Genomic DNA, 15356 nt, shown 5'->3' on the forward strand with positions numbered 1-15356 from the left:
CATTATCTAACCCCTAAAATACAGAGCCAGTGAACACAGTCCACATCACAAGATTGGTGAAAACGGGAATCAAAAACCTTCTTATAGGAACAGATGCTAGTTTGTGACCCTTGTGGCACTGATGGAATACTATATATTTGAATAACTCATTGTTTTGAGTTTTAAAAGTTTTATTTTATTTTTTTTTTTTTAAAGATTTATTCATTTTATTACAGCCAGATATATACAGAGGAGAGACAGAGAGGAAGATCTTCCGTCCGATGATTCACTCCCCAAGTGAGCCGCAACGGGCCGATGCGCGCCGATCCGAAGCCGGGAACCTGGAACGTCTTCCGGGTCTCCCACGCGGGTGCAGTGTCCCAATGCATTGGGCCGTCCTCAACTGCTTTCCCAGGCCACAAGCAGGGAGCTGGATGGGAAGTGGAGCTGCCGGGATTAGAACCGGCGCCCATATGGGATCCCGGGGCTTTCAAGGCGAGGACTTTAGCCGCTAGGCCACGCCGCCGGGCCCGAGTTTTAAAAGTTTTATTTTATTTTTATTGGAAAAGCACATTTACAGAGAGAAGGAGAGATAGAGACAGAAGGTCCTGCATCTGCTGGTTCACTTCCCAAGTGACTACAACAACAAGAGCTAAGGCAATCGAAACTTTCTATTGATCTCCCACTTGGGTACAAAGGCCCCAGGATCCAGGCCAGCCTTCTTTGCTTTCCCAGATAGCTGGGACATAAACTGGCATTCATATGTAACGTTGGTACCACAGATGGAGTCTTAGCTTGCTATGTCCCTGTGCTAGCCCCAGGATAATTAATTTTATATTATCCTTAAATTATGTTGTATTCTGTTTGTTAATACAACTGATTCATATAAATGCTGATGTATGTATGATTTTCCATGGTAGAATCAGATCAGCGTTCCTCATCTATATGATCACGAATTATGATTTTGGCCTTTTTGTAATATCAACAAATGGAATTCACATATTATTCCATATGGGAGAAGCAATTGTCTGACTAAAAAGAAAGGACTAAATAATCATTTGATTGTAGCTTAGGTTTTATGCTAAGTCTCAACTGTGCTAATAGAGCCGACAAGCAGCTGGAACAATAATTGGGCTGAAAAATCTTTCTCCTAACCCTCTGGATAATGACACGTTGGCAAGAGACAGTAGCGTTATCACAGTTAACTTTTCCACAAATGATAATATTCCAGGGCAATCAACTGGTATTAAGCACCAGAGCTTCTTGTAATTGGAAGGAATGCTCCATTGTTTGTGCTAGAACTATTTCTTATATAAGAACAAATACATTTGTAAATGGAGGCCAGCATGCGGAGAAGATACAGTGCAGTATGCATTTCTACTCCCAAATCAAATAGGGACTCCAGATAAAACATGCATCTTGGCAGTAGGATGCCAGGCTTTCTACTATTGCCTATACCTACAGTGTCATGACATGCTTGAAGAGCTGAATGGTGGACTTGTGACTCTTGCTGAAGAACTGTACCATTGTAAAAATAAAAGGGCAAACAGTGTGAGGGGAAGAGCTGATGGGGAAGGACAAAGAGGAAATCCCTGAGCCTATAGAAATGTACCATGAGAAACCAAAATCAAAACAGAGGACAGTACCTACAGGCATCAGCTCCACATGATGGACTCAGCGGAGGTGAAGCCTTTATCCCCAAGTCAGCCAACAGGTCCCTAAGTCCATTATGCTCTGGTTCAAACTCAAAGAAAGCCAATGTTGCTCTCAAGCTAGGGACATCTCTATTGGATATTCTTCCCTCCAAAATGCCTAACCACTTTGGACCAGACATGAGGCAGTGTGAAACACGAAAAGGACAAAGGTTAAGGATGTTTTCATTTCTTCCCCCAACTTGTTGATTTTTCTCCCCTTTCCATTTTTTCACCTCTTCTTGCCCTGTCTGCCCCCAGGACAGCCATTCTCTCATCTCTGAGCATGCAGTGTGCTCACCCCTCCTTGCAGTGCAAGGATGTGAGGAAGTCACACATCACAGAATTACTTTAGAGCTGGGTTTTAATGCACTGTCTGCAGGGCCTAGGCAGAAGGAATTCCTGGAGCGGCTGTGGGGTGGAGGTCCAGCTAGCTTGCATGTCCCTACATCAGTTTCAGAGTTCCTATTTGTAAGCAGGAGGTGATCAGACCCATGGTCCGAATCTGTGGAAAGAATTACACGAAAGTGACTAAGTTCTGTGCCTCTGACAACCGGGTAACCATGACATAGTCTGGGAGCCCAGCAGGGAGGATAGATGGGGCAATGGAGCCTGTGAACTCGTTCTTTCTTCTCTGGGAGATGATCAACACTATCCAGCACAAAAATAAGAAGAAAGTGCAATTTCATAGGTTTAGAACTTTTCTTCTTTGAGCATTTTTTTTAAAACACAAAGCAGCTCATGTGTAAAGGCAGTTTCAGATTGCATGAGACATCATAGCTGGTTGGGCACACAGTGGCCAGCCCTGGAAGATTCTTTGTGGAGTCGGAGGTTGGGTATTTTGACCCTGGCCACTGCCCCATTTAAGGCAAGATTCACCTCCTGGTGCGTAGACAGCTGTCATCCTGGGAGTTGTCTGCATTTGCGTTGGCAGAATGACGAAATTGCTCTGAAATGACCTCACCCAAAGCACAAGTAATAAATTCTAGGTGTTCCTGGGGAAGCTGACTGTCTTGGGAAGCTTGTGTGGTGGAGTCAGCAGATTAAGAATAGTTTTTACTTCTTTATATCATTGAAGCAACCCAGAAGAATAATATTTTATGATATACATGAAAATTCCATAAAATTCAAATGTCAGTGTCCATAAATAAAATACATAGGAAAACATGCAGGTGCACCCTGGCTTTCTGTATGTTCTGTGACAGTCATTCTGTGATACAAAAGTGGGGACCCTGAGGCAGAGATCCTATCATCAAGAATACTGAAAATATTTACTCCCTGGCCCTTGAACAGGGGAAGCCTATTGCATGTTTTTTAGGCGATTCCTGGTGGAGGACTTAGAATGTTCTAGATAATGTAAGAAGGAGCCTTTGGTCTCCTGGACGTCACCAGCAGGGAGAAGCAGGCCTTCCTGCAGAGCTGGGCTATGGGCCTGCCTCGAGGGATGGGAGCCACATTGCTGGCACTAGACACCAGCAGCGGATAAGGAGTCTCAGCAAGCTACACAGTCTTAACATTTTGGGTGAATGAGAGGAAATGAAGCAGATCTATTGGCCCAACTTTATCAGATCATTTGGGTGGCAAACAGATTTATCCTATTCTCTTTCATTTCTGCATTGAGTTCCTTAGACTTGTGTCGCTCTGCGTGGTCCTGTCATTGCTTTTCCTGTGGTGGATCAGGCACAGTTCTGGGGCTTAGGACCAGCTGAGTCTGCATTGACATCCTTTCTGCTCCTGTTCATACATAAGTAACTTTGCCTCTCCATGCCTCAGATCTCTGCTTGCTGGTGCTGGACATGGAGCGCTATTGCCTTCAACTCCAGTGGAGAACTCACCTCTATTTCCAGAGGACAGCAAGTTGTTTCCTCCCTGTGTTTGCATACTACTGTTACTCGCGTTTCTCATCCTTCACTTGCTCTTTTTAGTCTGTCCTATGTGTAGGATCATCTCTGGCATTTGACAGGGAACTCTTGCAAAGCAGAAGCCTGTCTTTTCCCTTTGGTTCCCCCCAGAGAACACAGAGCCCTTTACAGAGTGGGCAGGCGAACTTTTGTCTACGAATACACAAATTCATCTTAATTACTTTATATCTGCAGAGTGTTTTACTTTCTTCAGAAAATGCCAGTTACATGGCTTATCTGATTGAAAATAAAGTAATTTAATCTATAATTCATCATTTCAGAATGTTATTTTGAGATTGTATAAAACACAGAAGCGGTTTTTATTCCAGATGAGAAGTTAGATTCTATTGAGCCTGACTGTGAAAATGAGGAAGGCCAGCATTTTGGGGCTTGAGAATCAGCCATACCTTCTACAGTAGTGCTGTCCAACAAAAGCATAATATGAACCACAAATAAGATTCACACATATAATTTAAATGTTGTACCAGTCACACTAAAAACACATGCATGAGTAAAATTCTTTTGATAATATATTATGCATAACCCGGTATCTAAAACATCACTTGAAATGTGCCATCAGTATAAGATTATAAATGCAGTATTTTCCATCTTTTGTGCATGCTAACATTTCATGATTAATGCCATATATATTTTAATGCTGTTCACTTCAATTAGAACTGCCCCTTTTGTGGTACTTCATGGTTAGACCATGGGATAGTGCAGTTCCATGTGGTCTGTGACAGCCTTGGGATGACGTGACCATCCATTCATCCAAATGCCACGTCCAGCCAGACTTCAGCAGAGAAAGCATCATTTCAGACTATCACTATTTGGAGGTCACTCTGCTAACCATGTGTTTCCCTGCCTATCTCTGAATGTGATTGTGTTAAATAATTTGTGATTGACTGGTGACATTTTGCACGTTGATTTCATTGCCACAACCTCTGATTAACGTAGCTGGAAGCTTTATGTTCTGAGGAGATTTCCTGCTGGGACACCAGGTTAGACTTGCAGCCCTAGTTTCCTGGGATCTGCTGACTATGCCAAGTTATTGGAAACCAGCTTCGGCTGGTTCCTGCTGCGGATGGATGTCTCTGCACAGGTCCCAGAGTGTGCTGCTGCTTGACCCACGTGCCTCCAGGCTTCTGGCTGTGCTGAGGTGCGTCAGACAAACCCAACTGACTTTTGTGACCTCAGGTAACACAACGCAGGAAATATTTGCAAAGACCTGTGACTATTTGTACACTAAGTGGATGAGCAGGTTAAGAACAATAATGAGACATGGATCACATTTCGATTGGGAAAAACAAGGAGGCATCACTGAGCCGCTTCTGTCCCTGTTACTCCCAAGCCCCTTACTACTAGTGTCATTTTAGTTTTCTTTGAAAACCATTCCCACATGCCGTATGCAGCTGCTATTTACATGGTAAATCGCAGGAGCTTCTGTGCATTCTCTTATACAGACTTTGAAAACCATTTTGTTGTTGGAAAGGCTTTGATGGGCTGACAGCCAAGGCCCAAAGCCAGCAAACTGGGAACTGGAAAAAAGGCAGACACAGCTCCTTGCAGCTCTGGCCCCACCACTCTGTTTAGGAGATAATCCTTCAGAGCATGATGACTTCCTGATGCCCAAAGTGCCAGTGATTTCCCCAAACAGTGGAGGGAAAATGCCAGGCTGCCATTTATCACAGTCAGGCTAGTTACTCCGGCATCCTGCCGCTACCTGCCGAGGGTTTTAGGATGAGAGAAATGTCTTTGTGATCTCAGCTCTCAGTCACACTTTCAGGTGGAGAGCAATGGAGCCCGTGGGTATTGTCAGAGCACATCTCAGCAGAAGCTTCTCACCGCAAGCTATTCCACTTACATGGGTTAACGTTCCTCTGTTTGCAGTCTAGTTTCATCTACAAGGACATTCAGGAAAGTGACTGGGTCGTGACGCAATCACACGGCACAACGGCTTTGTCCTGTGAAGTGCTTGCCAAGGAGTGATGGAGTCTTCATGTTTATCTGGTAGAGAAAAAAGCTTTTGCTTGTCTCAAGCGGGGTTTCCTGTGTTTACCTAGTTCCCCCTCCTTTCTAAAAATACAAGCAACTTGTACTAAAAATAGGAGCACACAGCCTGGCAGCTCTGGCCCCAGCTCCTTAATATTCTGTTGATGTTGCTGCTTTCCTTCAAAGAAAACTACCTGCCTTGCACTGAACGTCCCTGGAGAGTGCCTGCACAATCAAAATACAGTAGTTAGATGGTAAGTGATTAAACAGAGACGGTGGTCAACTGACAGCTGCAGCCTGCAGAACCTCACAGGGACTTCCTGTACTGCAGGGAAGTGTTTTGAGGCAGCGATGGAAACAAATTCAGACGCACTGGAGGAATGTGAATGAAATGTGTGTTTCAGTTTTAAAGGCCTTGCCAAATCCTCACCTGATGGTTCCGCGTTGGAGGTGTTACCTACCAAATCTGGGCTTATCTTCAATGGAGAAAATGCTGGGTATGGTGCCTGACTGTGTAATTGTGTCTGTCTTCTATTGAATTTATTGTTCTAGGGTAAACATCAAAACTGTGAATTTCTATTGAGATGACCAAACTTGTCTCTGTCCTTATCTTTCCCTAAGTCCAAAGCCAAGGGATGTCAATTGACATTTTTACCATCTCCTGACAACTTTGACAATTCTTGCATTTCTTCTTCCTCTTTCCACTGTGCAAGACATTCCCATATAAGTCTTTAACACATGTTCTCCGACTCCTTCCAAAGGCCAGGTCATATCCAAATGGGAAATACGAAAGTAAATGACATTTCTAAAAGGTGGATGGGTAACATGGTCTCAAGCAGGAAAGGGTTGTTTCAAGCCCAGTTATACCATTGACATTTGGTGCATATTCCTCCTGTGCTCTGTGTTGCCCTGGCTCCTTCTGCTCCTTCTATAGGCTTGGGTGATGCTCGCAGCATCTCTGTGACACAGACCCCAGCAGCACAGCAGCAAGGGGCCATCGGTGCATTTCCGTTGTCCATGCCTCTGTAGAAGTGGGAAACCTTGATTACATTCCCTTTACCTCCCTTACAGAATTATTGGATGGATCCAATAAGCAAATGAGGATGAAATACTGAATATAAAGAGGTGGAAGGAAGAAATGGATAATTCTGTTGATACTAGCTACATGTATATTTTAGAGTGGGTGGTTTATTAATGCTGTCAATGTCAGTTTATAACTTTCCCTCCCAAGGATTCCAATGCCCTTTTCTTGCTCAAAGGACACCGCCTTGAATGGGCTATGAGCCAGTCTTTTGTACACCTTGTTGTGATGTAGAGTATGCTGGGAGAAAAAGCAAGGCTGATTCACAGTACCACAAGGAGTACAGTGACAAAACCAACCTGAAAAAGCACGTGTATGCAACACACCTGTGCATATTCAGATTTATATATGGGTAGAAATTCTGTATATGTAGAGTTGCACTAAAATAAGGAGTAATTAATTTGATCTTAGAAGTCTAAAGCTTAGAATTAAAAAAAAACTGAACTGTACTTTTTGGAAATTAAGATTGTTTCTTTTCAATTGGCCTTATCGTAATTTGTCTAAGTACTCAAAATTTATTTTCAAAATATAAAATAAGCTGTTTCAGTCAAAGATACAGATTAATTACTTAGCTAGTGTTTAGACTAATTTATTTAAGAGTAAAGAGACAAAGTGTGGTAGAGAAATAGTTCATTCTCTCCTCAGACGCCAGCAACGCCCAGGACTGTGCCAGGCCAGAGCCAGGTGCTAGGAACTCAGGTTTGGGTGGCAGCAAAACAGCGACTTGAGACATTACCAGCCATCCCGAGGATGCACTTCAGCAGGAAGCTGAAAGCAGGAAGAGAGCTAGACTGTGTGCAGGCAGCCCAGCAAGGATGTGGGTACCCCGAGCAGTGTCTTAGCTCTGCCAAATCCCTGCCCTTTTCTACGTGCTGAAGGTCAGGAAAACACTTTTCCTATCGAGTTAATTACAAAAAACAATTACAAACTTTTTAGAAGTCGGTCATTTAATACTTATTGTAATTATATCCAGTGCTAAGCACTGGGCAAAGCTTTGCCAATAAAATAACCAGACATACCCAGTCCTTATGTTTCAACATTTAAGACCTAGAAAATTATCAATGCACAACAGTAATTATCACAAACTGTTGCCCTTTGCATGAAGGGGTTGTTAGTGAATGTGATAGGAAGCCCAAAGAAACACTACTCTTCTTGCTTTTAATGGTGGATGACAGCTGTACAGGAAGAGGCAACTGTGGGTTGAGCCTGGGAAAGAGGTGAGTTTTTCATTGTGGTACAGAGAGGAGGATTTCAATGGAAGGTCAACACTGTGGCAATGCAGGGCTATAACAAAAGCTGTGCTATAGGAGCATCATTTGGTCACAGAAGTTAGTGGGTGTTGAAGGAGAAGAAAACAAAACAATAATAGTCCTGGGATGAAGAAATGATTATGGGGTCAGTGAGGCCGGATAACAGAATGCCAAGGCAGACAGCTGGAGAGTGGAGTGCAGGAATGTGCTACCAGTGGGATGGGTCAGGCACGTGTAAGAGGTGGAGAGTAAGGTGTGGTAGCCGTGACGGTAAGAAGCACATAGTGGAGCTGGTGGGCAATGTTGTCTGACAGGTGGACGTGGGAGGAAAGCCGGCCAAGAGAAGACCACAGGCTCTGAAGGCTCCTTTCACTCAGAGCCACAGCATGTGAGCTGGTTAGTTACTCACACTCTGAGAACACACTTCAGAGCTCCTGAATAAGATCTCTAGCAAAATCCTGTGTACTGTAAGATGTAGTCTGGAAGCATGAGCTGCAGGACCAGTGGAGCTGGAGAGGTCCATATTATATAAAAAAAAATAGCTACAAAATCAACTTTGAAGTCAAAGGGTATGAGGCTTCAATACGATGACTTCTATAGTTGAAGACACCAAGATCTTTTAAATCAAACTATCTGGAATATTCAGGCAAAATGGGACCTGTGGCTTAAAGATGTTCAACATTAATTTTAAATTTAATTGATTTCCAATTTCTTTATATGAAGATGCCTTATTTCACCAGTCAGCCGAAGACATTTGGCCTTCTCACTAAAGTGTGAATTTGTCGTGCTCATGGAGTAAATAGAAAGTTAGAAGCTCTGCAATGTTTTCTAAATACCAAAGATTTGTACTGTGCTAACAATATCCATTTCTGAGATATGATTTTGACTGGGAATAGTTGCGTTTCAAAAGTATTACTGAGAATCATGACTTCTGTGTTTGTAGTCAACATTACTGCAGGGAATTTTCTGATTCATTTCTTTGGTATTGTGTCTGTTGCCATGTCATACAACACAGAGTAATGACGACATCTCAGAAGATGTCTCAAATTCACAACTGCACCTCACCTTCTTGACAAAGTTTGATTTCATCGAGTCCTCTCCTACACACCCCCATCTCACCCAATTGCGTTAGCTTTGCCAGTGCTGGAAATGAATCCCTTTATTAAACTAGATCGGGCAAAGCCAGTCACAACCAGTTCAGTGCCAACTGGTTACAATAGTTGATTCAAATGACACAATATAACCGTTTCTTGAAGGCAGACCCAAAATAAACATTCCTCCAGATTGGATACCACATATGCTCATGAAACAAACTGGGTATCTAGGGTGAATTCTCCGCTGCATGAAATTAGATGGAGTGCAAGCAATACTTTCAAAAAGCCATGTGACTTTTGTTCTCAGCAATAATCTTAAAATATGCCCCAATGTCTGTAGGCTTTTCCAGATTCCCAAGCTTGGCCTTTTGGCAGTTGGTAATTGCATTTGTTGCAATGATGTGATGTTTGGAACTCTGCTTGCTCTCAACACTTGTGGTTTGTGATCCAGGCTTAAAGACTATGACCACAATAACCACATTAACCTGGCTCAAAACCTCATATTTTTTTCAAAGTAATTCAGCACTATCACCTCTCCCTAGAAAGCTTGCAAGATGATGATCTATTTTTAAAATCTAATACGTTTGAAAGCCCTTCGCCTTCCCCTAGATGCAGAAGCACTGAAAACATTTACCATTATAAAAGCATGTGATGTCAGTGAGTATTGACTGTAGTCCAGACAAGCATTTTACTGCAAAGATAAATTTTCCAGCACTTAAATCAAAATAATAATAATTTATATACATATTTAACACAGATGCCTATGTACACATCTTTAACATTTGTAAGTTATTTATACATTTTAAGACATATTTCCTAAAAATGTTGAATGTAAACTGTTTTCATAAGATAATACACATTTTATAATGTTATTTGAAGATGTCACTGGTTCAAGCTATTCTGTCTGAATTGTCAAGCTCGTACATTTAAAAAATGATGTTTAGAATTGCAAACAGAAATGAAATTTGCCTTAGTCAAAATTTTGTTCCTCGAGGCCCAGCTGTTGCTGTGCGGATCACAGGTGCTGCAGGAAACAGAAGACAAGTGTGGCTTGTAGATACAGTCTCTTCTTTCTTTCTTTTTATTTAAAATTTAAATTTATAAGAAGGGAACAGGTGCCATGTGTTAACAGTCTTAAGGTCATAATCATACTTCCCACACACCCTTTCCCCAGTCCTACGTTCCATCTACATTTTCCTATTTTTTTTAAATTCACGATGACATGCTTTTAATTTTCACTTAAAATAACAAGTTTATCTCTTTGCTAGATGTTCTTCATGCAGAGTTTAACAAGCAATAAGCAAGCAGAAAACTGTTTCCCCAGTGTATGGACAACGGATGCATGTAACCCAGCCATCAGGTTCTGGTCGTCTGGGTTGCTTTCAGATCTTAGCTACTATGACATGGGCACCTGTACATGGGGGTACAGCCAACTCTTCTATATGTTCATGTCATTTTGAATCTTGGTGATCTAGTTCTTTCAACAGACCTTGGGAGGATCTGTATATAAAGTGAAAGTACTTTGCAGAACGATACAAGTCTAGGTAGGAATTGCTACACATCCATGGCTTTGATTGCTAGCCACTCACCACAGCGATTCTTCAGCTTTAGCCATGAATGCCACTTCTGATAGCACTTTCTGATCATATCTTTTACTTGACTGTTAGTTTTTATAAATGTAGTATCCTTTCCATTTCTTAGTCAATTTGAAATGCATTTCATCTAATACAGAAATAAAGAAATCTCCCAATAGTAGCACAAATATTTAAACATGCTATAGAGCATATATATACTGAGGTGACAAATCTCATAAATAAAATTCTAATGTCTTTTATCTGTTGGAAGATACTCTTTCAGGGTCATGGTGAATCATATTTCAATATTTTAGTCATGTTAGACTTAGCTAACATGTATTAATTATCATGATCACATGTAGAAAAACAGCACATTAATAATAGATGATGTTTTTAAGGCAGATATACTTTAAAGTATGTGTTTATTTGAAATTTTATCTATTTTTATTAAGGGCAGATTTTCAGAGGGAAGAAGTGACAGATACAAAGAGAAAGATCTTCTATCCGCTGGTTCACTCCTCCAATGGTTGAAAGAGCTGTAGCTGATCCACTCCACTGCCAGGGGCTGGGAACTTTTTCCAGGCCGCCCATGCGGGTGCAGAGACTCAAGGACTTGGGCCATCCTCCGCTGCTTTACCAGTCCATAAGCAGGGGGTTGGGACAAAAACTGGCACCTGAATTGAATGCCAGCTCTTGGAGTTGGAGGATTAGCCAATTGAACCAAATCACTAGCATATATTGATATTTTTCAAATATTCTGAAATCTTCAAAATTTAAATCTTCAATTCAAATCTTTCTCCTGATCCCATACTCACTTGTTTAAGGGCTACCTGTAAATGTATTGTCAAATGTCTCAAAACATTTCTCCTTTTATCACAGCCAATGCTCACTCCTATTCTCCCCTATTTTATTGGAAGGGAACAGAAAGAAAAGGGCTCTCCTTGTCGACTCCACAAACACCCATGACAGTCAGGCTGAGCTAGGCTGAAGCCAAGAACCAGGAACTGCATCTACGTCTCTTACTAGAACCATCATGTGCTGCCTCCCAAGGTGCAAATCAGCTGGAAATGGGAAGGGAGAGTGTAATCCCAGTCATCCGGAATGGGAGGAGGGTGTGCTAATGGGTCTTAACGACGACATCAAATGCTTCTCCCCAAAGCTAACCATTTTAGAACTGTTCATAACTGATCTGTTATCTAGCAAGTACCTTAAGCCAGAAACCTGGGTGTGGGCTTTGGTAACTGTCTGTCCTTCCCGTCGTAGCTAAGCAATTACTAAATCCTTCTGTTTCTTTCTCCAATATCATCTCATTGATTCTCCACCCATACCCCTCAAGTCCCTTAATCTTGAACAGTGCAATAGTCCTTTGTCCGTTTCTGCTTGGCTCTTGTTTCCAGCTAAACTAGTCCCTCTGTTGAATCTAGAAACCATTTAAGATGTGAACTGTGTGATGTTACTCATCTATATAGAGGATCATCATTCGCTTAAATAAAACTCTAATTACTTTCAACTACCACAAGGCAACTCACTCACCATCTTTTGCCGAGGTATCCACTGCTGTGAATGGAGTTGTGTCTCGCCCACATGTACACCTTGATTGTAGAGGAATGAAGCTATAATGTTGTGCTATCAAGTTGGTGGTACATCTTTTATGTTCCCTAAAGGACTAATAAACATTTTGTGTCTCAAAGATTTGTGGTCCTTTTCTGGAATGTCCACCCCCGTGATTCCCAGTGTCTGGAAATGTCCTACTCACTAAGAAAACCTGAATCCCTTCTTTCAGACTTTTACTTAGGTGTTACTTCCTAAAATGCATTTGTGCACAATGAAGCCATTGCCCTATAACTGCTGTCAGCTGAACTCCCCAGTCCTTCTCTTTATCTATAACTCCTGGTGTCTGGATCCCTGGGTGAGCTGGATCCCTGCTATGACCCACCTCTGTGACCTACCCTCTGACACTGGCCATATCCTTGAGTCATACCACCCTCAAGCACACAAGGATGTCATGGCTATATGACCTTTCCCTGGCTCTGCCTGATTGATCCACGCCTTCTCACACGATTTGGAATCAATGTTCAAATACCACATCAATAGAGGCTTTTTCAGACTCTATCAATCCATGTGTTGCCGGATTCCATCATACTAAAATGTTTTATTTCTCCATATAGCTAAATAAGATATCTCTTTACTTGCTTTTGGTCAATGACCTCCCCCTCTCCTCATACAAACATAAATGAAAGCATTTCAAAAAGTATATGGAAACAGAATTAAAAAATATGCTTGGGGTGCAAAACAGGGTCAAATCTACATATAGTTTTTTCATTATATGTATTTTTAAGAAATTTTTAAAGACATCTCAAATGCATGAGTTTCAAAAACTTTTTGCAACAGCAAGAACTTATAATTACACTTTCCAGGAAGTGTATGGAGTATTCCAAAATTTTAACAAGTTAAGCACATGTATAATTTAAAGCAACTGTACTTCTGGAATACTAGCTACGGGCATTTAATAAGTGCTCAATATAAAATTGTGTAAGATATGAGTTAATAAATTAGTATATGAATCCTAATTATGTCCTCCTGGGATTCTATTCAGTCTTGGATGCTGGCCAGTTTTTAAAGATGCTTCAAAATGAATTACCCAAGCATTTCCCTTTGCGTAGACTTCTTTGAAAGTTGGAAAGCCATCTTAGTTGCTTCCACAATGAGCTGCTCTTAACAGCAGAAAATGATGAACGGAGGCATTTGCATTGTGACATACACCAGAGTGAGGGAAACACCTTGTTTGATCAATCAAGGTTTCTCACAGTTTTGATGAATGCTAAATGTCTGGATGGAATGGAATAATGACCGACGCCTTCAGGACTGGCAGGGCTAGCCTAGGTAGGTGTTTCCTGGGTTTGTTTCTGTCAGAAATGCTGCAGTAAGAAATGACTGTGTCCTGCTGATTATGGATCGCAGCCACGGCAATACAAACTGAAAAGCCCTGCACAGTTGTACAGGTGGGATTCTTGAATGTTCTCATGCTTCAGAGTTCAGTTTAGTTCAAATGGTAGAACATACATGAGCTTATGGATTTCCTTAGCTAATTGTCACGTGAAGAAAATATTCTCTAGATTGCTAATTCTGTCATTTTTCCCTGAATTCCCATATATTAATAACCTAAACTTTAAAAAGTGGAAAATGGTGAATAAAGGAAAATCAAATAGAATAAGTATTTTGTTTTACTTTGTTGTGCATGCTTGTGCAAACAAATATTGATATATACAGGATTTCATTATCTACTCAAATATGGGACATATAAACAATATAAACAATATATTTAAAATATTTAGTGAAAAACATGAAAACTCCATAAATATTCCAAACTGTTAAGAAAAACTATGATTGTGTGTTTTTATATATGCATGTGTAACAGTTGATTTTTAGAAAGATAATTTTAGGCTTACTATATATATTAATATGTACAAATTCATAGCCTAGTGCGGAGGCTAAACTTTGACACAGGCTTAAATTTTCTCCTTAGATTCCTGGGTCCGCTGCAACAACTTTTCCCGTTGTGAGGCTGAAATTCAGACTCTCCATCCACACTGCAGTTTGGGTGGAATTTAAGCGGGCTGTGCAGACCTGGTTCACAAGGAACTGGGTGTGGTAACGAGGAAGTGCGTGTTTCACGCACGTTTAACGCACCTAAGCCATGATGCGCTGAAGAGCACACGAAGGCTTGACACACACTGCCTCTGTTGCTTGGCGTGGACATTCTTTGCAGAGCATCAGACACTGGCTCTGAGGGCAGACGGTATCCTGTGAGTGCCTGCTATCTTGCCTTCACCAACGTCATGTGTGGGACGGCAGGAACTTACATAGGCGCCTCGCAAGAGAGTTCTTCAGGGCCTACGGGTGGGAGCCTTCTCCGGAGTAACTTCTGCCCATTAACAGGGCCATCCTGCCTTAGGTGGCCTGAGGTCCAATGTTCCGGCAGCTGAGGAGGGCTGGGGACTTGCGCTGCCACCAGGGAAGCTGACTGAGCTAGTGAGTCCACTCTCCCTTTGCTTGGTGCTCCTCCACCTGACAGGAGCAGGTGGGGCACTTCAAAGGGAGAACAGGGCATCTGGGCACGGTGAGTCAAACCCTGAGAGGACGCACGTGCCTCCTTACGGGTGCCTCCGGGTATGCAGGACCCAGGCCTCCACCTGTCTACTCCTCCCCCACTGCGCTTTTTTTTTTTTTATGATTAGAACATAAAAAAAAATGAGGTTTATACAGGAAGTGGCTTTGAACCTGAACACTCTCCCTCTTACTCTGCCTATATAATCTTTTTTCTTTTTCCCCTATAAACGGACTAGGCTTGGATGCTGTACTCTTAAGCCTTTCTGTCTTCCTAGGAATATATACAGCAACGCAAAGGCTTTTTTAAAAAAGATTTGTTTTGCTTTTATTGGAAAGGCAGAGAGGAGGAGAGACAGTGCAGAGAGGAGGAGAGACAAAGAGGAAGATCTCCCATCTGATGATTGATTCACTCCCCAAGTGACCGCAACAGCTGGAGCTGAGCCAATCCGAAGCCAGGAGCCCAGGAGCTCTTCTGGGTCTCCCATGCAGGTGCAGGGTCGTCCTCGACTGCTTTCTCAGGCCACAAGCAGGGAGCTGGATGGGAAGTGGAGCTGCAGGGATTAGAACAGGCACCTATATGGGATCCCATCAGTTGCAAAGCGACCGCTACACTATCGCATCAGGCCCAATGCAAAGGCTCTTATTCTTAGCAAGATTTTTTTTTTTAAAGTATCCACATTTCCA

Source organism: Ochotona princeps, chromosome 12, assembly GCF_030435755.1.
Source record: "Ochotona princeps isolate mOchPri1 chromosome 12, mOchPri1.hap1, whole genome shotgun sequence".
In the NCBI taxonomy this organism is placed as follows: domain Eukaryota; kingdom Metazoa; phylum Chordata; class Mammalia; order Lagomorpha; family Ochotonidae; genus Ochotona; species Ochotona princeps.